This window comes from Adiantum capillus-veneris, chromosome 4 (assembly GCF_014529385.1).
Source record: "Adiantum capillus-veneris isolate H3 chromosome 4, ASM1452938v2, whole genome shotgun sequence".
NCBI lineage: Eukaryota > Viridiplantae > Streptophyta > Polypodiopsida > Polypodiales > Pteridaceae > Adiantum > Adiantum capillus-veneris.
The window spans coordinates 158,165,613-158,188,905 of NC_140934.1; positions in this window are offsets into that span (position 1 = coordinate 158,165,613).

Sequence of the window (23,293 nt, forward strand, 5' to 3'; positions counted from 1 at the left end):
CTTTGGAATACTGATTGAAGGGCTGTCTTAACGAACCTTGTGAATCGGAATCTAATCAAGGAATTTATATGTTGAACAACCTCGTGGTAGTAATTAGGACACACAAGGAAGTGTGAGTGTGGGGGTGGAAAGTAGGGGCTTGGCTCAGTTTGCCAATGCCTATGAGAAGGGTGGTCCCGATTGGTCGGGAACTCTCCGTCCCCATAGTGTTATAACTAGACAATAGTAATACTCATTGCCCCTAGAGCGGCGAAGTCTCAACTGTACGTTGTAGTGCTGTGACATGTACATAGTGGGAACACATGCTACAAGAGTTATCTTGTAACTTTTTAGATACATAATTATATTTCCTATAATGTACATATGCATATGTAAGTATAAAAATAAGCTTTCTATCTCATCTTATTATTTATCTCAAGGGTAATGTATTCTTACTTTACCATCAAAAAATACTATGGGAAAAGTGTCAATAGCTCCGCCTCTTTAACTTGGGGCAAAAAGCATTGATTCTTTATTTCTACTATTTCATTATCATCTCACACCCTAGCTAGATCCTATATCTAGGGTAAACTCCAATATATATATATTCTATGTATTTTTTATACTTTTCTTATATTTCTTTTTAAATAGCTACTAGGAGAGAATCAAATCCTAGTGGGACACTAGGCGGCATGATTTCAAAGATACACTTATTTTAATGCATTATTGAAAGCATGGTTACAAAACTTTGTCAAGGAGAAATGTCATGCTTTCATATGGCATGAGGTGTCCTTGGGAATTAAATGAAAGTCAAGGCTAAGGAGACCACATGAAGACTTTTGCTGCCATAAATGGACCCTATTTTGATGAATTTTTTACACAAGGTTCCAATCCGAATTGGAGAATGATTTTAAAATGAAACTCGTAGATAATGAGCTGAAGTTTCTGCCCATATTTTTACTTTTTTATTTGGAGCTACGGTTGAGGAGATATGATCAAAATACTGGACCCCAATCTGCCCACATCATGCAGGGACAGCTCATTTCCAACTTTTCCAATTCCTGTTCACACTGGCTCCTCTCTTCTTGTGTAAACCCTTGTGGGTTCCCTTCACCTATAAAAGGGGACCTCTTCTTCCTTGGAAGGAACTCAAGCATTCAAGCCATTGATGAGAGGAATTCTCGAGGGAGTGAGTAGTAATGCCTAATTGTACTTAGCCATTAACATAAGCCCAAGCCTACACTTTCTCCAAGAGGGAGACTAGCCATTCTTGCAACAAGCTAACCTTGGAAGATCAACTCTAATCAAAGAAGGTCTTGCAGTTGGTGTATCAATCAAAGTGGAATTATCCACTCTTCTTCTCTCTCCCATCAATAATGGTGCCGAAGGGTTTCAAGTAAGATGTGTTCTACATTGATGTTTTCTTGATTTCTTGTTGTTTTCATTTTCATCTCTAATCCAACATATATATATATATATATATATATATATATATATATATATATATATATATATATATATATATATATATATATATATATATATATATATATATATATATATATGTATCTAATCTCATCTCCTTAACCAAGCCTATCTCTCTCATTCTTAGTAATTCATCCTCTCTAGGTTCTCTTTGCTACAGGTACATCTCTCCCCGCAGTATCCTTATTGCCTACGGGCAAGAATAGGGCTTGGGAGGGAAACTTCTCATCTCTTCACTTCTCTCATATCTAAATTTCTCACATACTATCCTAGATGAATAACCCACATGATGATCATTTCTATCGCTTTCACTCTGTACGATCTATTAGAATTAACATATGGATTAGCCGAAAAATACACTTTCAACAACGTATAGTATTTCTCTTTGGCCCAGAAAGGCTTAATGAAATACTTCTATCACCGGATCCCATCATACTACCTCTCATAGACTATAATTTTTCTTTTGATGTAAGCATAGTTATCTTGCTATGAACCAAGAGGATTTGTACACACAATTAATCCCAATCACTAGACAAAATATATATATTATGGTAAGCACAAAACTACAATTCCAAAGAACAATTCGTAGCCTATTTGATCAGCCAAGATTGAATGCCATTAACTCATCCATTAACCCTTTCATATTACCCATGATACGATATGACCATAGCCTTGATTTTTTCATCTTCGTATTGTTTTGACATTCTCTTTTGCGTTCTTTCTTTGTGTGTGTGAATGCAAGAGAGAAAGAGTGAGTCTTCTTTGATTGCACTTCTTTCCAAACCCTAGTCTTCATGGCATCTATGGTTTAACTCCTTCATATAGTTTTTGTTGAGTTCTCTCACAAACTCTAACAGCCATAAGCCAGGTGCTTTCCTGGCAAGACCGCAAATTTCTCGACAACGTGCCTCTGAAACATGGGGAAAAAGGCACTCGGGATTCTCTCCTCTAGGAAGGTGGATCTTAGGATCGCTAGATAAGTTAAGCACGCTTCCCCTGCGAGGTGGAGCTAGATCTCGTTGCTAGTAGGCTCGAACTCGACTCACTTTTTGATGAGAGATCGTCTGCTAGATGAACCCTGAACCACTTTTTTTTCTTCCGTTATAGATCTAGTGACCACCAGGTTTACCATCAGATCCATCGTTTGAGACGACGGGGTGGGGACCTCACACCCTAAGGCTATAGGGTGTTCTTTGTGTTATTTAGAATCCCAATGACCCTAAGGACATAGGTTCATAAGGTGCATTATTAACAAAGACGCTTTTCATAAGGATCTATGCCACCCAATGACCCATGCCATACCCTATTCTCCCATGGGTATACATAAAAAAGGTAGTTTGATGATGAGTTTTTTCTTTCCATTCATTTTGCATGCAGATTGAGAGGTCTTTTGCGTATTTGTCCTCCCACAACATTGCCTAGATTGTCAACCCTTACTGCTACATCACCCCCTTGCTTGACCTTTCTCATACCAGCTCTCACTACAACAACATTCCCTCCCTCAACTTATCTACTACTAACAACAATACACAGATAGGCATTTATTTGATTTTTTTTGTTTAAATTTCATTTCATGGAATAACTAGAGAAGGTTTGAATTAGAAAAATACTAAATTAGGTTGAAACAAAAATCTATTTACACAGAGAAACCTCTTTACACATAAACAAAAACTTGTTAACATGAGAAAATTGTTTACACATAAACAATAACCTATTTACATAGAAAACATTCTTTAAACAAAATCAAGAACTTGTTTACTTACAGAAAAACCTAATTACACAGATTTGAAATAATATGTTTACATATGTTTTAAAAACATACCTACGTTTGAGGAAAGCAGTGCCTTATTGTTGCAAAAAGTGTAGCAACGCTTCCGAAGGGGAGGCACCGACTACATAGGAGCAACAGGGACATCAAATCTGGGAGGAGGAAGAGCAGAAGGCGGTGGAGAGGGAGTGTGCAGGAGGGGGCCAAGAGGGAGTGACAACAGAGATGGACTGAGTAGACCAAGAGAGAGAGTGGTGGCTGAGATGGACAGTGCAGGCCAATAGAGAATGGCGGTTGAGAGAGAGTGTATAGGGAACCAAGAGGTAGTGTGCAGGCTGAGCGGCTAGTGATGGTAGGTGGAAGAGAGTGTGGTGGCGGTGGCGTCGATGGTGATAGAGAGAGAATAGCGATGGAGTGCAGGTAACAAGACACATACATATACAGAGAGTGCATGTGTGTGCGTGTGAGGTAGAGAGAGAAAGAAAGAGATAAGCTCTAAAATCTAGAATTTCAATTAAACGAACCTAAATTTGAATTTCAAATTAAGTTTTTGAGGCGCTCAAGGGGTTTCTCATAGCGAGACCCATATCGTCACTTTTGAAATCGCGAGGCAATTCCGTGAGTATAGAATTTTTTGAAAATTTTGACGCAAAGTTTTGTCAGTGTTAATATCTTGCTGTGGCGAGTGGAACGATACCCATGGTCAGTTTTGGTGTCTCGCGACCCAATTTCCCATACTAAAAAATACACTAAAATTTGAGAATTTTCTCTTGAAAAAAGTGTGCTATTTTTTGGTGTAGTATTGACCAGGGGACTTGAAAACTCATTTTGAAAAAGTTTGGGGTAAGCCAAAAAATATATATATTTGTTACATTTTTAGATTTTTTGTTTCAAAAAATTTAGGTTTTTTGAAAAATTTTAAGCTTTTTTGTGCATGTGCATTTGCACACTAGTTGCACGTGTTTTGAAAGTGTGAGCATGCGTGCAACATACACAATTTATGAAAATAGTATTTGAATGAGTGGGCATATACTAGAATGGGTTGCAAAGGTATTAGTGCGCCTTTGCAGAATGGGTTGTAAAGGTGTACATACGCAATGTGGTCACACGTTTGATCATGCGATACGTGCATACCGCCATTTTTCTTGTCCCTTCAAAGACATAAACATATAATATGGATATATACATCCACGGGACTACTTGAGACAAGGGCCATATGTATAATCAATGGCTGTGGATGCGCCACATGGCATAGGATCAATGGATGTGGATGCACCATATGGCACATCGTGCGGCTCATACGGACCCCTTATGTGCTAGCGGGCTCTAGCTTTGAGAAATCACTATATATAGAACCATATGGCCCAAAGTCCATAGGATGTATATATAGCTCACCACAAAACACAAATAGATAGTACTGTGTGGTCATAAATCCATAAGATTTACATATACTTAGCTAGACATATCAATATATAGCATCCTATGGCCTTTGGTCCGTAGGATGTTTATATACTCATCATGAAACACCTATGTATAGGGTTCTATGGACCTAAGTCCATAGAATGTATATATATAATCATATCAAGATACCTACATATAGCATCCTATGGACCTAAGGCCATAGGATGTATACATACTCATCGTGAGACATTTGCATATAGCATCCTATGGCCTTAAGGAGATATGATGCTATATACCTATCATTAATCAACTACATACATTTTCTTATGGAATTAAGGCCATAGATTGTATATTTACTATACACAAAACACCTACATAAAACATCTGTTAGGAAATAAGACGTAGCTAAATAGATAATTGAGTAGATTACTTAATGGAGAGAGACAGATTTATATACACGAGATTATAGAGTAGACAGAGAGAGAGAGTACACACGATATACGTGGTTCACCCAATGTGGGCTACGTCCACAGGAAAGCAGCCACTCAATGGCTTTAGTACTTCAAAACAAGAAGTAGTTTACAAAGGGATTATACCCTTAATGGAGCTCCCGCCTTGCTTCACTCTCACCACCTCACACTCACCTTGTTGCATCAACTTCACACTATGAAATGTGTGTAGAAATGGCCTCCTTTTATAGGCCAAAAGGGCTGCCCTCTCTTATGAGAGACAGCCATGTGTAGCCGCCCTTGTGCGAATAAGTCCAAATCGGACCCTCCAATCCGCCCATGTGTGGCCGCCCTTGAGAAGACAAGTCCGCTTTTGAATTCGGCCACCGGCAACCGGCCATTGACTTCCGACCACCGGCCACCGTCCGGCCATAATATTCTAGCAAAAAAGAATATTCCGGCGGAAAAAAAAAGTCTCGGGGGCCTCCGCCCCCGAGGCCTTTAAAGTTGCCCCTGATTCTTGTCCGTGAAAATTTTGGTTTCCAGTGAGTGATTTTCCTTCACGCACGATGGCTTCTCCTCATAATGGGGGCCTTACAAATGTGCGCTTTTACCACAGAAAATTACAAGGGTAAATCAGGCTCCATACTTAACAATCTCCCACTTGGAGACTGATCTCCAAACCAAACCTGTGACTGCTTTCCATTCTGGCTTCTTATCCTTGAATGCCGATTGAAGATGAGCAAAAGCTCAACTTCTCCTTGTTGACCACCTTTGTAAACATGTCTGCAGGATTTTCACTTGTATGCACCTTTCCTAGCTTTAGTTGTCCCTCTTCCAAAAGAGTGCGTATGAAGTGATATCTCACCTCAATGTGCTTTGTCCTTGAATGAAAGGCTGAGTTCTTCGCAAGATGGATAGCGCTTTGGCTATCACTGTACAAGACACAATTGTCTTGTTTGAATCCAAGCTCTTCTAAGAATCTGTGAAGCCACAGAATTTCTTTGCTTGCCTCCGTCATTGCTACATACTCTGCTTCCGTGGTAGAAAGTGAAACCACTTTCTGCAGCTTTGAAGCACAGCTTACTGCTGTGCCTCCAACCGTAAACACATAGCCAGTAGTGCTCCTTCGAGTATCTTTGTCACCTGCCATATCTGCATCAGCATACCCTTCTAGAAAAATATCAGTTCCTCCAAAATACAAAGCATTTGTTGTTGTCCCTTTTAGATACCTAAGTATCCACTTCACAGCTTGCCAATGCTCTTTACCTGGGTTGTCCATGAACCTACTCACAACTCCCACTGCATGTGCAATGTCTGGCCTTGTCCAGACCATAGCATACATTAGAGAACCTACCGCTGCAGCATATGGAACTTTAGACATATAGGCTATCTCCTCTTGTGTCTTTGGACACATATCCTTCGTTAGTTTAAAATGACCAGCCAAAGGTGTAGAAACTGGTTTTGCATTTTGCATTGCAAACCTTTCTAGTACCTTCTTGATGTAATCTTCTTGAGATAGCTTTATTGTCTTCTTCGTCCTGTCCCTTGATATTTTCATACCAAGTATCCTCTTTGCAGCACCTAAATCTTTCATTGAAAAAGATTTGGACAGCTCCTCTTTTAGGTCTTTGATGTCCTGCATGTTAGCACTTGCAATCAACATGTCATCAACATACAACATTAGGATGATGAATTTCCCATCTCCCAAATTCTTCGTGTAGACGCAGTGATCCAAGTTGCATCTTGTGAATCCATGATCCAACATCCATCGATCAAACTTCAAGTACCATTGTCTTGATGCTTGCTTTAAATCATACAAGCTCTTCTTTAATCTGCAAACCATTTTCTCCTTACCTTTTACTTCATACCCCTTTGGTTGAAGCATGTAGATTTCCTCCTCTAAATCACCGTGAGGGAATGCCGTATTTACATCCATTTGCTCGAGATTTAGATCATGAGCAGCCACAAGGCTTAAGACAAGCCTAATTGAGTTCATTTTTACAACAGGAGAAAATATTTCATTGAAGTCAATACCTTTCTTTTGAGAAAAACCTTTTACCACAAGCCTAGACTTGTACCTTTTCTTCCCACCTTCTTCTTCCTTTAGCTTGTACACCCATTTGCGAAGAGAAGGAACATGCCTAACATCTTTAAGCTTCCATTCATTTCCGTTAGCAGTTTTGACAGAAACTCTACCTTTGCCGACAATCTCACAAGCTTCATCATCTCCCAAGTATACATACCCAAAATTACCTTTGGTGTAGTCTTGGAAATGTTGCTTGTGTGGTGTCGCATGGAATGAAGCCCCGGAATCTATTATCCAGGTATTAGACACATTGTCTAATGAGAGAATTAGAGCATCTTGCTCTACTTTACCTGCCACATTGGCCTCCGATGTTGGCTTGTTGTCTTGAGACTCTGTCTCCTTCTTCTTCTTGGACCAGCAATCCTTCTTGACGTGGACCTTCTTGCCGCAGTTCCAACATTCAAGAACTGACTTTGTGCGTGACTTGCTCCGCCTTGAGCGATCACGACCCTTTTGGTTTTTGAACCTCTCCTTAAGCCTAAAAACAGACCAAAAAACAGCTCAAAAACATTGTCTCTCTGACACTGTAAGCTGTGGGTAAACCTGTCCTGCACCTGTACTGTCTCTGACTATCCTGTCACTGTCCTGTAAGCATAGACTGCGACAATGCCTCAACGGCAGTAAAGCAAAGATGCAATCCCAACTGTCTAACTCATAGTCAATACATCCTAGCTGCCTATCTAAGGGTGCTCGAGGGATCGCTCCAAGACCTGTATCACCGAAAGGATCTCAACATTCGAGAATCCCCCAGCTCAATAAAACCTCACTCGACCCTCAACAAAGGCTGCAGTAAATCTGACAGTACATAGACTTCCCACAAAGTCATACATCCACAAATTTCCCACTGTATGCTGTAACCGCTGCGGCGGTTGTTTGCTGCGTGACTCACAGCCAGCAAACCCTCAACAGACATACATCATCTCTGACAATACATCCCATGTGGAAGTACCTGCAATGTCAAGATGAAATCTGGAATATCAAGCAGCAAACACAAGCTACCTGATGAACTAGTGGATGCCGCCTACAGTCTGTGTGTAGATGCGCCCGTGTCGTATGTGACACGCCTCCAAGAACTGTGAGCCGTCCTTCGATGTGTAGACATCCACAAATCAACACTCTGGGAGTGTTGATATCCTTAGCACCTGCAGTCGTAGGCCGAAAACCCCAAATTTGCAGAGTCGGATCTGCACCCACTGAGACCACGTAGTCGAAAATGGCCTGCGCAGACCTTTGTCGAAGCCGAACGGTGACCGAGATGACCTCAGAATGAATTTCTGACAACACCAAGCCCTTCGGGCTTACCCACAAGATTTGGGGCCGTGTCTTTGCCTGTCGAATTTCACTCCAATCTGAGCTAGTGACTCTAGCGTCCTGCAGTGCTACCCCGAGCCTCCATCTGAGCTCTGATACCAGTTGAAGGAGTACGAGCGGAAGTGCGACGCGAGAGAGAGTGCGAGAAGAAGAGCATGACGATATGGTGAACTCGCTCTACTGTAATGTGTAGAGCATAGTGAGTTCTTATTAGGTTTTTACAAAAGAATATGTGTACATACCTGGCGGCCCGCCCACTTACCTGGGCGACCACATTGGGCTTTATACCCCAACATCTAATAGCTGTAGCTCACATCTATGCACAAAAGTGGAAACAAAAACATTTTTTTGATTCCCATCTAGTTACAAAAAGCTTCAAAAAAGGGGACTTAGTTTTAGTCTGCTCCCTTAAGCAACACATTCCCAAGTTTAAAAAAAAGGGAAACGGACCTTTTATCATTGAAGACATATCTCCAAGTGCAACAGTTATTGTGTCCACCCTAGATGGTGAACCAATGGCTAAATGGATTAGTGGATGTTGTTTAAAGAAGTACAATTTTCCACTAACCAATAAATTGCTAGAAAAGATGCATGCAGCAAAACAAAGAAAGATGAAACGACAGCAAGTCATTGATGAAGCACAAGAGGAAGCTCGGCTTTGAATACTCAAAAGGAAAGTTGTATGGAACTAGCTGAACGACTATGGGAATTACAAAAGGGTGCAATGTCAATGGATGATGAATGGCTAGATGGAATGGACCTTCGCATCAAAGTACAACTAAACAATCATAGCACAAATGTATTGGTCGATACAGGAGCTAGAGTATTTACAGTCAGTTATTCCACGTACAAAAAAGCAACGGATCAGTCTTTGACATCAAGAATATCGGCTATTAAAGGATGCAATAAGAACCCAACACCGACGCTGGGAGTGGTCAACTTAAATGTGGTAGTACATGGATGTTTATGCTCTCATCAATTTCCACCATGTCGCCCTCTTACATCATGTGGGATTTATGGCTAAATCGATAACAACACCCAGAGACAAGCTATCAAGAACCTAAATAAAACACCAAGAAACTTACACATACACTCTTTTTTTCTTCCACCAATGCACCTTGAGTGGACTACAACAAGCAAACAAATGTTCCATCATGCTACCCTTTCATATTTGTTGCCTTTTTAATTCCATATCTATCAGCAAATAATCCCTTGAGTACTTTATTAATATTTCCAATGCTAATAAGTACCCCAATAATGCGCGTATCCCAAAGGCATTTTTTTCCCACTGGGTTTTTTCCCTTTGGTCATCCACGAATAATACCCTAATTTAGAACCTCATCATTCTACTTTTCATGAATAAACAGTAGCCTCGTCATTATGCTATTACAACGAACAAATGCAACATCATCTCTCACATTAGACATATTTGGACCAATGAAGATGCTGCAACAAATTGAACTTTATTAACCAATTCAACGACAGATGAAGACAATCAACCCATCAACAACCAATCAAAACCTTCCACAGCCTCCACGGACACTTTTTCAACAGTGCCCGAGGATGGGCACTAAAATTGGAAGGGGAAATGTTAACTAGGTCAATGTCAATTAACAAAAGCTGCTAAAGATCAAAGACGTACGCATGCACATCAAAGATCAACAGGAAGAAGCAATAAAGATTGGAGTTACACATTTTTCCAAATTTTCCCAAAATGGTCACGTATTGTAAATTCTCTATTTATTTCAATCCATTGTAATATTTTAATGTGTTACGGGCTCAATGAGAGTTCCAATCTGTAAAGAATAGGTCAATTAGTGTGCCTAGCTAGTAGATTCAGTAAGTGGTGGAGCCCTAAAAGCCTTGGGCACCTGAACATTGCATATTTTTACCCTAGGTAAATAAGGCAGTGTGTAAAAGAAATAAGAGTTCTCAAGCTCATTTGTTGAGAGCACTCTTTGGTGAGAGCTCTTTAAGTGTGTGGCTATGGAGTCCTTAAGCTTCGCCTTGCTCATGTGACTTAGTTAACACTAATCAATTCTTAATTCTCTTTCACTATGCCTCTCTCATGCTTCTTATGATTGCCTACGATGCTTTGATTAGCTAGATCATAACTAATTAGTGGTTAATCCCTCTCTAATCTTGTGTGATTGCTCTCTCTTTCTTGTGTGTGCATGTAAGTTTGATTGGAGTGTGTTGCTTGATAGATCTATGTGTGTGCTTGCGATTAGTGTGTTGCATGATAGGATTGGTGTTGTGTGCGTCTTGAAATCATTAGTGTGTGTGATTGGGTTGATTGGAGGTGAAGGGAAGTGGATGTGGACATGAACAACCATTGTGTCTTAGCTCCTCCATAGGCCGAGAAGCTCACCTTGTAGAGTCAACCATTTGTGTTGCCATGATTAGCTCACTAATTGTGTGAGTATTCCATGCTCTAGCAGGATAGCTCATCCCTCCGGATTGATAATTTTATTGGTCATTGGAGCTATGCAACGATGGGACCCCCAATGTAAAGTGTGAGCTTTGTCCTAAGGTGTGAGTCAAGGAGAGGAGAGTGGATTTATCCCACATACTGTGGAGCAAGACTGTAGAGCTACTTAAAGCTCATTTCTTGAATCAATAAACAACACCTCATTTTGCACTACATGCTTGTCTATGGTGAGCTTGTGCTAAGCTAAGTCAATACTCAAGATTGTGTTTATGAGTCCAAGCTAATCTATCTTGGAACCTAATTCACTTGAGTGATAAGCTTGCTTACACACACTCACACACTTGCACCATGTTTCTCTTTCATCCACCATAGCTAGCACGATCCAAATCCGAACATTTGGTATCAGAGCTTTGGTGTGCTAGCTAGGATTTTCATTATGCATTAGTGTGAGTCAATCATTAGCATCTCCATTAGATCGATTTGCACTTCATTATCACGGCCCATTAACATTCTTCATGATTAGTTGCATCTCACTAATTAGGCCTTAATCTAGTTATGTGTGGGCATGTCCTTGGCACACCCAAGAGGCCACTACCCTCCATGGCTAGATAGGTTTGATTAGGGAGAAGATTAGCATCCACTTTTTGCGTTCCCAAGCCACTTTTGTGTCAATTTTCTAGTGTTTTGCACCTTCAATTAATCTTCCCGATCTTGCACTTATCAAGATTCAATCATCCCATCTTGAAGCCTTCCTTGCAAGCTTCGCATAGAGCTTTCAAGCTCTGCAATCTGAGCTCGGAAACACCTTAAACTCCATCCCCAATTTTTACTAAAAAAGGGTGTGTGTGTTATGTGTGTGTGTAAGAAGCCCTACAGAACCCAATTGAAATACCTTATTTTTGGTGCATTACTCACATGGAGCCCAATGGGCCCCTTGGCTTAGCTTGAATCACCATATTTAGTGTGTCCTTGAAGGTCGTGGGTTCAACGAGGGGGCGCAAGGCCGGCGGACTTCAAGCTAGCGGTGAACTCCAATCAAATTTACAGGCGGGTCCACCACCGGTCTGCTGTCTACCAGTTTTGTTTTTGTTGCGTTCGATCGCCCGACCGGTGCTTGTCCGCCGCCTACATGTCGCGCCCGGTCGGCCGCAAGTGACTGCCCCACCGCGTCCGACCACGCGCGCTCAAGCATCCCCTAAGGAATTTTCGGGTCCGTCCACCCCTGTTGGGCCCCCCTTCCCACGGTGCTGCATGCCATTTGTCAGGCTCTGTAAGCGTACCTTCACGCGTTGGTGCAACCAAAGTTGGTCCATGCCAGGAAGGGTGACAAGCAGTGCTATGGATGCTAGCAGGTGCATGGCGGCGAGCTAAAGCAGCTGGGAAAGTCCTCGGCAAACCAGTGGCAGCGTAAATGTATGTCTAAAGTGGTTTTTTAAGCCAAGGGGCCTTCAAATTAGGATAATTGGGATGGAAGAACAAAGTGTCCAAAATGTCGGGAATGTACCTTGGAATGTAGGGCTCAAGATGCTCTTGAGGCCCGTCCAGACGGCTCATCAAACGGAGCTTCGGTGTGAAAGATGTACCAGTTCGAAGTTGGAAGGTCTTGCAGATCCCCAACAGGCACGCGAGATGGGGACAAGTGGCCCAAGCTAGAATGTGAAAGCAGATGTGTAAAGCTCAAGTTGTGGAGCATGCCAATCTTTTCGGATTGCCATTTGGAGCCCAGACGGGCAAGTTATGGTTTGCGGAATATTTACCAGGGGTCGGGTATGTGCTCGTCGTGCCCCGTTGGTATGCATGCTGAAAATGATATTTTTAAGCTCGTCAAGGTTCTGGAAGGTTTCATGCGACATGGGGAATCATCCAAAATTTGCGGCTCACCAATCTGAGTGAAGGGCATTGAGATGTGTCCACTTCAAGTCGACAAACAATCGCGACAAGGGAACGAACTCGATTTCTTTCCACTTCTGTGATTTTCCGTTAAAAGGTGTAAAGTGGTCGGAATGCGGCAAAGTTCTCCGGATTTAAAACTGACAAGGGGTAGCTTGGCAAAAGAGGGGTTCAGCAAACTCGGGCACATGGAGCACCGACGGTGTGCGAACCAAGCACTCTAAGTCCTCTTGGGGAAAAAAGGGTGGTTGGACTAAGAAAAGCAATTGTGAACTTAAAGGGTTAAGTCTGGAAGGAAAAGAGGGTTAAGTGAGACTCAACGGGAATGGCACCGGCGATGTTGCCAAACAAAAGAAGTTTTTTCCATTTGAAAAAAGAAGTAAAGGACATCTTCGAACAAAGAAGGAGGGCAACGACGGCGCCGTCGTTGCCCCCTTGGGAAGTGAAAAGAAGGGTTTTTTTTGGGGGCTTAAAGAGAGAAGGGAGAAGAAGCAAGGGTTTTTTTTTGCGAAGGAACGAGACAAGCTTCGGAAGATGGTCTTCTTCTTCATAAGCTTGGCCGAGGGCGAGGCAAGGCCAAGGGGCGACTCTTGAAGAAAGGGCTTTCGGGTGATGAGAGCTCAAAAGGAAAGGAGCTCACTTGCATGCGTGCATGCCTTGACAGCGAAAGCAAGAGGAGGAAAGTCCAATTGTCGATGACTGTACCAACGAGGGTTGTCATTAGAGCAACAAGCCAAACCCGATGGCGTACACACTAGGGCATCTACACTCATAGCAAGTGCACAAAATTTGGCCAAAGACGAACAAGCATTGGGAATTATCATCACTTATTTGCATGATAACTATGTGCATTTCATAGATGAATGTAAGCATGCACATGAAGCTTGGCATGTCCTAGAAAGTAATTTTGGAGCTCGAGCCAAAAGAAGAAAAGTTAGTCTTAAAAGACAGCTTTACAAAGGGACTATGATTGAAGGGGAGGATATTGCTAGCTTAGTGAACAGGCTTAAGAGTATTGTCACGCAGCTCACTTACATCCAAGTTGAAGTACCAGAAGATGACAAAGTGGCCATACTTTTAAGTGCACTTCCACCATCTTATGACCACTTAGTCACAATTCTTGAAGAAAAAGAACCAGCACCACCATTTCAAGATGTAATCAACTCAATCCAAGCAGAAGAAAGAAAGCAAAGAGGTTCACTCACCCCATCAGGAGGAGTTTTTATTGCAACATCTTCAAGGGGAAGATATTCACCATCAACATCAACAAATGGAAGAAAGTGTTATGAATGTGGAAGAATGGGACACGTAGCAAAAGATTGCTACACAAACAAACCTTGCAACAAATGTGGTAGGAAGGGACACCCTCCTTCTCGGTGCTACTCAAGTGGGGGTAGTAGCAATGGAGAAAGCAGCAGCAGTAGAAGCAACAGCAGAAGAAACGAAGGCAAGAGACCTGACCGAGGATCAGATCACATAGTAGAAGACAAAAAGGACGAAGACGAAGGTAGCGTTTGGGAAGACTCATTTTGAAGATACAGACTCTCTACTTGTAGGGGAGGACTTTTTCCTGTGTGCATACACCACCTTTGTGGACTTTATTTTCTTGTGTGGATATCACCATCCTGTGTGGATTTTTTTAGCCTGTGTGGATCATGCATCTTCAGTATCTTGTCTTAGTCCAAACCTTAAGGGGAGGATTGTAAAGTGTGAGCTTTGTCCTAAGGTGTGAGTCAAGGAGAGGAGAGTGGATTTATCCCACCTACTGTGGAGCAAGGCTGTAGAGCTACTTAAAGCTCATTTCTTGAATCAATAAACAACAATTCATTTTGCACTACATGCTTGTCTATGGTGAGCTTGTGCTAAGCTAAGTCAATACTCAAGATTGTGTTTATGAGTCCAAGCTAATCTATCTTGGAACCTAATTCACTTGAGTGATAATTTTTCTTACACACACTTGCACCATGTTTCTCTTTCATCCACCATAGCTAGCACGATCCAAATCCTAACACCCAAAATGTTGCTCCTTCATGTCAAAGACAACCTTCTTATGATTGTCAATCCTGCAAATCAGCTTTCCACTCTCCCAATCTTGCAAAGCTCGCATTTTCATTAGCCATGGTCTTCCCAGGATAAATGGGTAACCATTTCCTTTGATAGACATAGCATAGAAATCCACTGCCTTCTTAATGCCAAAGTCCTCCACAAAAACAATTTTACAAATGCCTACGCACCTAGCCTTGCTATTGTTTGCCATTTTCACTTTGATTTTAGGTGTCTCATGGATGTGCATGCCTAGTCTTTGCATCAGTCCCTCTGTCATGAAACAAATTTGTGCACTAGACCTTTTCTAACCAACCTCCCTTTGATATAACAATCTAGCACAAGTGTAATATCCTCATTCATTTCAGCTTGTGCAATTTTTACAACAGGCACACTCTCTTTTACCTTTCTCCTAGTGCTAATTTCCTTCATTAAATTACTTCTAACTTGTGGACATAATGTAAGAAATTGAGGCCATGAGATATCAGGGCCCTTATCTCTCATGTCTTCTAACAGGTTGTATGGAGACATACCATGTCCAAGAGGGAAGTCTTGGAGATTGACATGACGTCTAGTCCTCTTGGCTTCCTTCGTCTCCTTTTCCTTCTTGCCTCGTCCATGGTCACTCTATGATGTGACTCCTTCTTTCTCTTTACCTTTTCCTCGGCCACCCTTAATGCCATTTGCTTCCATGTCAACCTCATTTGAATTTGTCACCTTTACCACATGCACATTTGGATCTGACAAAGGTGGAACTTATTCTATTCCTTATGGAGGTGGTCTTGCCTCATTTGGACCTTGTAGAAGCTTTGATTTTTGACCAGTTCCTTCACCTACATTCATCACTGGTGGGTAATTCAAGTTAGGTCTCCATGGCTCCCCACGGAGCCGAGGACAATTATACATCCCATGTCCAGACTCTCCACAATTCCAACATTGCTTGAGTGTTCTGGGGATCAAAGATGTATCTCTTGAAATGATTCACAACTTCCGTGTAATTCCCCTTAACTTTCTCAAGCAAAGAGTCAAACCAAGTGCTAGCATCTGTCCTAAGGACCACTTCAAACATTTCTACACTTTCTTGATCAGTTACTATCCTTTTGATACGGCAAGACATCTTGAATTTTTTTAAATATAGTTCAGCATCCTCTCCAGGCTCTCCAAAGAAAAGAGGATATCCAAATATCTGGCATTGACTTTCCATTATTATGAAAGATTACAACACGTGTTACAACACAGGATACAATAAGATATTCCAAACCACTCGCCTGCAAATGAAGAAGTAAGAAAGTATCACTCTAGGTTTTCTTCTTTAGCTATCCAAGATTCAATGAGGTCTTGATTTGTTTGATCAAAACAAAAAGGTAGACTATTGATGAGCTCTAAGAAGGGTTGAAATTCTTGAAAGCTAAGGTGATAAATGGAAATCTCTAGAACTTTCTTTTTTGGATTCAAAAGAGCAACCACGTCCCAAGTGATGAATTGCACTTGCTCTACAATTCGCAACGGACTAGGGGTTTGTATAAAAAGTAGATCTTCATGCTTGTTGAAGGCTGTGAGAAAGTAGCAATTGACTAGGAGCTCCTTTCCTTCGAGTTTCACATAGTCAGAGTGAGGCAACCTTCTCCCAATTTCATAAAGAACATCCTCATCAAGTCCAATCAAGTTTGCAAGATTTAAAGACTCCACTTGTTCTACATAATTCTTGGATAGAAATTCCTTAGGATTATGGTTAAATCATTCATAAGCATAAAGAGATTTACAATTTCTCTATGAACAAAGTGTCATAGAAAGTAGAGAAGGATGAAAATTTATACAAGTTTGTAATCCTCTCTACGCTCTTTTTATTAAGACAAGTTCTAAATAGCTCCCTATCTCCTTTGTTGAAAGTGAAAGAAAAAATATTAATAAGACGCAGATGAGGGAAAAAATCACCAAATGTGAGTCTATGAAGTATGAACTCTAGCCGCAAGTTTCTTGTAGAGTCTTCCTCAATGGTGAAATACACTTGCCAATCACCAAATTTCACTCTATTTACCAATCTTAGGGCACATACTATTTGGATGAAAGCATGGTCTTCCTGAGTTTCTAACAACAAGAGGAAAATAGAATCCACATGTAGGACATTTCATCTTAACTTCACCACATTCTTGTTATGAGGAAGACACTTTACTACCTGCTCTTGCAATTCAATCGGTAATAGGGCTAGATCTCTAAGAATTGAGCTTTCACTGCTCACACATTTCTTGTAAGAACAAATGATCGGTTTTTGTTTTTTGTAACAAACTTGGAGAAAAAAAGCATACACACTGTTTTGATGGACTGTACTTCATTTTAAAATAAAATGTATACATGTATATTAAAAGAGGTGTGTTAGTTGATGAGAGGTAAAATGAAAGGTTGTGGAGATGCAAGAATTTCTCTTGTTCTTTTAGTCCCAAACATAAACACCATACATTATTGAAAATGTACCTTCCTACTGAGTGTAATAGTTATCCTGAAATGTGGTGTGAAGTAAAAAGGGAAAATTTTTGGGCCATTATCCATCATGCTCTATACATAACCTAATCCTTAAAATAGAACAAAGATAAAAACATCCAAACAAAGATCGTACCTAATGAGAGACAAAATAAAAGGATTTATCATTCGTTTATTTTGACTAACCTAAGAGAACCTAAAATTCTACAAACTACATGTTGAAATTGCACCTTAGTACTAACAATTATGTGTACCATTTGTTTTGCAATGGGAATGAAAGGATCATACAAATTATCGTGATTCATGCAAAGTACTTGACTATTCTAAAGATTGATCCTACACAAAAACATACACAAGTTGTCCCTCAATGGAGGCACCAATTTGAGGAGTCCCAGGGAGGGAAACAAGAAGAGTGGCCTTTAAGCACCCTTCTAGGCTCTCGTGCTGCTCAATTGGGTTGGGGTTGAAAGAAATAACAAACACACATACAGACCCGCAACCTAAACTTATACAAATTTGGGGCACCACCTAGTTTTGGATGCAAACTAGGACGCATAGAGAGAGAGAGAGAGAGAGAGAGAGAGAGAGAGAGAGAGAGAGAGAGAGAGAGAGAGAGAGAGAGAGAGCTCGGGCTGCTTTGAAACGTATCGACAATCATCAAGCAAACACAGATATACACGTAAGAAAGAGAGAGAAGGGGGAAGGGGGTGCTTGTTGCACTAATACCTTCTTACAAACCAATCATGACCAATCAAAGTGAGATTAGCATTTGTTCAACCTAGCTTGAGTAGAGTACACAGCAACACATCACAAGACAAGGCACCCCAATCACTATTTTAAGGCCAGGGGAGTCCTCTCCACCTTGTCACCCTCTTACAGCATGTGGGATTTATGGATAAATCAATAACAACACCAGGAGACAAGCTATCAAGAACTTAAATAAAACACCAAGAAACTTACACATCATTGTTGTACATGACTTCAGGTTGGGAGAGAGACAAAGTAGCCATGCTTAGTCCAAATCCATCTCCTTGATTCAACAAAATTTTGGGCTTACACTTGTAGGAGAAATATGGGCTTCCTACTCTCAATTGAATGACCACTCTCTTTTACAATGACATATAACTCCCTTGCTAATCACCCCTAATACAACACATGCATGCACATAAGCCAATGAGATTTCACTCAAGAGCTCCTTCTCAAGAGATTAATATTGGCTTCTAAAGCTATAGCATGGTGCCCTTTTGTGCTAGCTACATCCTCCTTTCATAGCATTTTTTAGGACTAGGGTTACTCCTCTAACCATGGTTGGGTTAGATTTTCAACATTTTATCTTGGAGTTATCAAGAAGTTGGTGGGGATAGATGAAGAAAAGAGAGAGGAGATAAATGGAGGTGATAGGACTTTTCATAGTGGGTTAATGTTAGTAGATTAGTAGAGTTAGTATTTTTATTAAACTACAAATGGAATTGGATATTTACACTGGGAGTATCCATGTAGGATATAAATAATAAAGATAAATGCTTAAGAGCTAAGAAAATATGGATTTCTTACAATATAGATGCTCCAAGTGTCTTAAGTAGGGCCAACTTTGACACTTGTTGACGGTCCACTAACTTTGACGGGGTACGTTTTTTCCCCATTCTTGACCTTCCTTAGGAGCCAAGGTAATTGAAGATGAGTAATCAATCACCGTGATGTTGTTCTTCAAGAGAAGAGGCTGAATTTTGTGATTTTTTTATAGATATGGGTAATTTGGAGGACAAAAATGAGACTAGGTGGTCAATTTTGGAATGGAAGTGTGTGTAGGAGGCATGAGTTCACCATGGTTTCTCTTATTCTTCAAGGTTGAGAAGAAGGTGAGTAGGGTGCAAAGAGGAGACATGAGAGAGATTGGGATGATGAGTGGAGAAGTATATGTGAAAGAGAAAAATGATAAAGCGGAAGAGGGAGTGTGGCTGTATGGCATGGGCAGATTGGGGTCCACCAATTAAATCATATCTCACAGCTCGTAGCTCAAAAAGAAAAGAAAAAATTTGAGACAAAAGTTCAGCTCAGAAGCTACAATTCTTGTTTCTATCACTATTTCAAATATTAGAGAGCAAGTGGCCTTTTAAAATTTTGCAAAACCGACTGTCTTTTTCCACTGCACAAGGTCCTTGTGGGGTCCCTCTTTGGATGATTCTTTTGAATGCCTTCAAGAGTGAGCCCTCCAAAATGCATGCATGCATGCCACATATCCTTGACCTTATTTTGTGGGTCTATAATTGAAGATTTTGTTGAGCTCATGATATAAGTGAATAATAGAGTTAAGAAAATTAAATATTGAGGGGTCTAAAAAATATGTACATTTCAATATATAAATAATATAGGTGGAAAAATATAAAGGGGTCAACTTAAAAATAAGTCTCTCTCATTATGAGGCTACCATAAAAAGATGAATATTTTTGGTGTTCCAATTTATGAGAGTGAAAAAGAATAATTCTAAGAAGGAAAAAATCACAATAGTGAAAATATATACACACAAATAAAACTAGGTTTTTTTGGATTTGTGTTGGGGTGGAGTTACACCAAGGCTAAGTTATATCCATTTTGATATTATTATCTGAAATATCTCTATACAAGTATACACATATATGTACAAGAAGAAAATAACAAAGTATTATATAGAGTAAAATGGTAAAAATTGGCATACGTAGGCTTGATAAAAATCCACACTTCAATATAGGTATATACACAGATTTGTAAAATATTTACATAAAACACAAACTACAATTATGCCAAAATTAAGATGAAATAATATGTATAAACTTGGCTATAATACTTATTTATATACTGTTTTATCTCCCCTAACTAGATAACTAGCTAGTGGAGGTTTCTTCCATGGAATGATAAGTCCCATAACACTTATGTACATATGAACAAGTGAGGATAGCCATATTGTTAAATGGATTTTTCCTAGGTGAGGCGGAGAGCCAACAAACGGCTATCACTGCCTTTGTTAAATCCCTCCTAACTTGTGGACATAATGCAAGAAACTGAGGCCATGAGATATCACAACCCTTACCTCTCATGTCTTCCAAAAAGTTGTATGGAGGCATACCGTGTCCAAGAGGGAGGTCTTAGAGGTTGATACGCCATCGAGTCCTCTTGGCTTCCGTGGTTTTCTTTGACTTCTTGCCTCATCCATGGTCACTCTGTGATGCGACTCTTTCTTTCTCCTTGCCTTTTCCACAGCCATGCTTAATGCCATTTGCTTCCTTTTAAGTTTCATTTGAATTTGTCACCTCTAACACATGCACATTTGGATCTGGAAAAGGTGGAAGTCCTTCCACTCCAAATGGAGGTGGTCTTGCTCCATTTGGTCTTTGTAGAAGCATTGGTTGCAGACTAGCTCCTTCACTTGCATTCATCACTGGATAATTCAAGCTAGGTCTCCCTGGCTCCCCACAAGACCAAGGACAATTATACATTCCATGCCCCGATTCCTTTCAATTTCAACATCGTAGTACTTGCATGGGTAGTGTATCTTGCTCCTAAGCTTTCTTTGTTTGTCCCTTGGGACCTACAACTTGTGCCAGATGAATTGACAAGTTGCTTAAGGATTCATTTAACTTTTCAATCACCTCAGTCGTTACCTCAAGAATATCTCTAGATGTTGGTGCTTGCAATTTTTCCTTGGATCTAGGACCCTCTATTGGAACCTTTCCTCTTAGGCGATTGCGTTTTCTATCTTCTCAGTAGCCCAAGTTTCAGCTGCATCAAAGGTAGCAAGTGCACCTGCCTCGACTTTTATCTTGAGTGTGGAAAAGAGATCTTCTATGAACCTCCCCTTCTTAAGGAACTCTGCACCATCACCAAGTTCACAAAAACTAACCCAATGTGTAGTGAATGCTAAACATTGCCAACACACACGCACACTGTCTTAGGGTGTGGGAGCTCTCTCACCACAATACCCTCTTACAATGGACACCAATTTGGCGATGAAAACACACTAAGAAATTTCTCAAACAAGCTCAAATGATAGAACTTAAAGGACACAAATCACTTTCCATTTGCCAAATAGCTTTACACATGTGGAAGGAAGAAGATCTTGAAGCCAAGCACGCCTTTGAAGCACCAAAATCTCAATTATTGATAGTGAAAGAGCATATACAACAATGGTTTGAGATAGGACACTCACACTCTCTCACTTTGCAATGTGTAGCATCAAAGCTTCTCTCACACCAAGTGTGAAGCTCACAAGATGATGACTATACCTAAACTCTCCACATGTATACAATATTGGGATGCTTGTGAGATGTTGGATATGATTTACAAGAAGGAGAGGGGCCTATTTATAGGTTGGAGACCCCTTATTAGAGTTAAAGCATGGGTTGGTGGTGCAAAAAGTAGCTTCTTTGGCACTTCTTATGAGGCACTCTTGGATGGTGTTTTGTTGGCAGTTTTCAAAAGCCAAAAGATAAATATTCAATATTTCTAAAGGCTTGTGCCAACCATTTTAATGGTTCTTGATTCAGTCGAAGGCAAGACTCTCTACCTACCCCTTCAACAGTCTACGAGCTCTCTCTCTCTCTCTCTCTCTCTCTCTCTCTCTCTCTCTCTCTCTCTCTCTCTCTCTCTCTCTCTCTCTCTCTCTCTCTCTCTCCCCCTTGAAAGAAGAGGAAAAATTGCAGCAGGAATTTGTAGAGGGACCTTGCGGAGAATGGTCATAAGGTGTGGAGACTATGGTCTAGGAGATTAGGATGGAGATGTTGCAGCAAGAGATTGACCAACGAGTCGTGTCCGAGCAGTATCCTCCACTCGATTGTCACCTTCTGTGCAATGTCAATTTCAACAGTTTGGGAGAGCATGTTATGCACCAGGAACAACCTCCACACAATTTCCATGTTGGGTGGCCGGCCATTTCTTGTGGTGGCAGATGTTTGAAAGAGAGGATTGTGCACGACCAACCACCTCCAACTACACGACAAGGCTCTGAGTACTTTCAGTAGCATGCGCAATACAGTCCACTTCATGATGACATGACTCACAATTACCACAGGGAAGACTCAGTCACAATTCTCCATGAAGGTAACCATCATATGCGACAATATTGGTCTATGATGAAAAGAGAGAGCCGTAGTAGACAACAAGAAAGTGATGCATCAGGTTCAAGGTCAATAGAAGATGTGAATCAGGTTTGCAAGAAAGTCTTAAAATGCTAGAAGGAAGCAACAAAAGGCATGACTTGTGATGCTAAGAAAACCGCCTTTCAATGTCTTCTAGGATTGCTAGCTTTTAGACGTTTGCATCATGCATCTAAGAATTCAATACTATCCAATATTCGAGGCACAATTACTAAAGTCAAAGCATCCATGTCTGAAGAGGAGATAAAGATTAAAAGAGTTGTCTGCATGATGTTGGTGAATAGTGAAGGAGATCCATCAAGGTCTATTAGCAACTCCAAGATGGACAGATTTAATGGATTGCATCGGCAAAACTTTGCAGCAACCAATTTGAGGGGTAGAAAAGTTTATAGAGTTCCTTTCAAAGGTAGTCATGGAAGTACCATGATAGTAAAGAGGATATTTAGGTACTTTGGATCTTTGAAATAGTCTTGAATACCTCACAAAGGTAGCCTTGAAAGTACCATAGAGTTCTTTTCGAAGGTATTTATTTACCATGAGAGTGAAGAGGCTCTCTAGGAACTTTGGTGGTAGAGAAAAGTCATAGAGTTCCTTTCAAAGGTAGTCATGGAAGTACCATGATAGTATAAAGTCTATTTAGGTACTCTGGATCTTTGAAAGAGTCTAGAATATCTTGCAAAGGTAGTCTTGAAAGTACGATGCGAGTATCATATCACTGCAACTTTGCCAAAAAATTCTGCAATACCTTGAAAAATGATGGTCTTCCACCACCAAAATAGTAACTACCCACATCACATAAGTGTTGTCCAACCCATCCACTAATATGGCTGTGAACCTGGG